We start from the raw sequence: 3,158 nt of genomic DNA, 5'->3' as shown, positions 1-3,158 counted from the left end.
CAAGAGAAGAAGAGAAGTGATCAGTTTGCTAATTGTGAAGAAGAAAGGAGGACAGGATGTCCAGGAAAGGCTGAGACATTATTCCCTCAGAGATTTCAGGAGCCATATTTGCTACTGATATAAAATTCCAAGTAAAGAATCGTAACAAATAAAACAATGCTTGTGTGCACAATTACAGCTTCAAAGTCAAGCACGTTAATTTGTTGGTACTACTGTTTGCTTTACAGTTCCCTTTAGGCATAATTTTCTCCGACTTTAGGACTTGATGTAGAACTTGACTGGGGACTGAACCACTTGCTGGGGTATCCATCTCCAAAGTACTGAGAAAATTTCACTTAACAAACTGCCTCTAGCGTTAAGTAATGTACAAGTGTCAGACGACATACATTGATAAGTGGCTGCATAATGTATATCATCCAACCAGCAGTTAACTCTTTGGAGCGTTATAGGTGAATGGATATTGTGAGTAATATTGTTAGTAGGACAAATTCAGCCCACATATATGTATATATATTTATATGTGTATATATATATATATATAATCACTTTACTCATAAGCCTCTCAGAGAAAGAAGGGGAAACAATTCAATAATAATGTTTCTCTAAGATTAATAGTGATTAGGGCAGATATTTCTTTAATTGAATGTTTTTTAATATGAGGCTAGAGCTACCCTGTGCTGAGAAAATTTCTGAGAGAAAGGATCTCATCTTTTCTTTTAAATCTCATGGATCAGCCCAATTCCTTACACTGAATATGAATTTTCAGAATATTGACTTGAACTTGAAAAGCCACCAAATGCTATTTATCTGAATATAGAATATCAAATCTACACATCTATAGCTAGAGTTACATTTATATCCATCCATCCATCCATCCATCCGTCTGTCTGTCTGTCTACTTATCAATCTATCATCTATTTGAATACTAAGAAGAGTCTGGAAAATCGTGGCTGTCATTTTCTTTTCTCTAAATTTCCCATCCATGTGTCTAAGCTTCCCTCCCTCCCCCACACACTCACAAACACAATGTTTTTCCATCAAATCCCTCCCGTTGGTCAATGAGATTTATCCTGTCCTTTGCATAGAATTCTTAAGGCTAAGAATACTGAAGGAACACCCACATGCATTCATGGCTCTATCGCCAGGAAGATGGCTCACATTCTCCAAGGAGACTTGTAGATGGACACTTGGTTGAGTCAGTGAGCTGAGATGGGTAGGGGGTGGGATTCTAATCAACCAGTGTGCTTCCACTCCACACATCATACCAGGTAATTTTCAAACCACAACAGCAATTATTCTTTATCCATTTAGCCAGAGACAAAGAAACTACGTGTAGAAATCTGTAATTCATCCCATATTCCGAGGCCCTCCAGATCCAAATTTGAGAGTAAATCAGAAGGGAGAAAGCTTGGCTCCACTCTCAAGCAAGAAAGTGATCACCTTGCATTAAAGAGATCATGAGATTAGTTTTTTTCTTCTCTCTAGTAAGGAAAGAAGAAAATGAGTCAGAAGGGGAGAGTTATGTTAGTGATCACCTGATAGGCAAACAAACAAGCTTGTTCCAATCCTTAGAATGCAGCAGGCCAGAAGGTCAGAGTCACCAGCCTTCAATCTCCCTAGCTAATAGCTCTGCAGAAAATCCCAGTCAGATGTGGCAGAGGTCAGGTGGCAGCTTGCACCCTCCCTCCTGCAGTGACAGCTCCAGGCAATTTGGCCATCCAGCTGTTCTGTTTTTCAAAACTAAAGTAATTGGAATTGAACTACAGAGCTTTGCTAAAACCCTAGCAATTAAAAGTGTGATTTCCCAAACTGCACTGGAATGGGAGTGTCCATCAATCAAACTAGGGAAAGAGCACATTTTGTTTTTCTCACCAGATGTGAGATTTCATATCCTCATAGCCCTCTGGATTTACCACTTATGAACTGTCAGCCTTGCCTCAAGCTCACTCAGAGAATTTGGAGAATTAATGGACTATATCCCTGCTATGCAAGGATGGTTTACCATTGTAAAATATCTCCACCTTTACTTTAGATATGTGTCCCAAAATGTTCTTCTTTAAGATATGACTGAAGAAACATACTAGAAGATAAAAATTCCATTTGTGCTAATGGTATGTGTTGTTGTTGTTGTTGTTGTTGCTGCTGTCTAGATAAATGTAGCTCCCGGATCTCAGTACAATACATTACAGGAATAAGAGAATAACCAGCTTATCACTGTCAGGGAAGAATAATTCCAGGGTGAAGATTCACTGACTTTCAAGCTTTTATACATTAGGATATCCTCTACAATTTTCTGGACAGAGACTGAAAATACTCTAAGTTTCTAATTCTGTAGCTCGCTACAAGTTTCACTGCTTATCTTGGACTAGGCAGAGAATTCCAAGAATGCCACATATGTTAATTTTGTCACCATGCTTATCAGGTATCGCTGGTTTTATTTTAGCAATCACTCCAATTTCAAACATGCGAGCCATAGGCAAGAAGAAGTTGCCTTTGAAAAAAGCCCAGGAAGAATCCCATAGTGCCAGAATCTAAGACTTTGAAAGTTTTGAAATGTATTTTGCTTCTACTCACAGGGAAGTATTACTATTATTATTATTTATAATAATAATTATTATTAGGGCTTGGGTGCTGTCCTTTAGCTTTTTCATTCAACTCTATCAATTGAACTATACCTCCACTTCCCGCGGGTTTTTTCTTTTTCTTTTTTTTTGCTAGTTATTTGGAAATAAAGAGTTTCTCAGCTTTCTCTACCCACATGGACTTTGAACTGGAATCCTCGAATCCAAGCTTACTGAGAAATTAGGATTATAGTCGTGTCCCACACACACCCAGAACAAGTAAGAAATATTGAATCAGTGAAATCAGTCCATGGACCTCTGATAGATTTAACTCATTAACAAATTAACCTCCTCTGTACTGTTTTCCAAGCTCTGTGCAGTGAGAAGTTCCAGGGGCCAAGGAGACAGAGGAATGAATGCGTGAGAGACTGTGGGAGATTTAGGTAGTGTTTGTGATAGTATTTAGAGATGGGTCCCCAGAGGAGATTATGTCTGAGATAATTATCATATAACAAGAGAATTTCATTGTCAGAAACTTGGGTCATCCAAATCAGTAGAGTTCGTTATTTCAGGGGAAAAATGTGTCAGAGGACTTAT

General features: G+C 38.3%; 1 pseudogene; it reads right to left on the bottom strand.

Annotated features, from left to right (window-relative positions):
* The window catches only part of LOC150068502 (uncharacterized), a 473,749-nt pseudogene that overhangs the window by 216,844 nt on the left and 253,747 nt on the right, over window positions 1-3,158 (bottom strand).

Source organism: Megascapheus bottae, chromosome 1 (assembly GCF_031878675.1).
Source record: "Megascapheus bottae isolate mThoBot1 chromosome 1, mThoBot2.hap1, whole genome shotgun sequence".
In the NCBI taxonomy this organism is placed as follows: Eukaryota; Metazoa; Chordata; class Mammalia; order Rodentia; family Geomyidae; genus Megascapheus; species Megascapheus bottae.
Note: the sequence above shows the minus strand (reverse complement) of the source record. Positions and strands in the feature narration are given on the sequence as shown.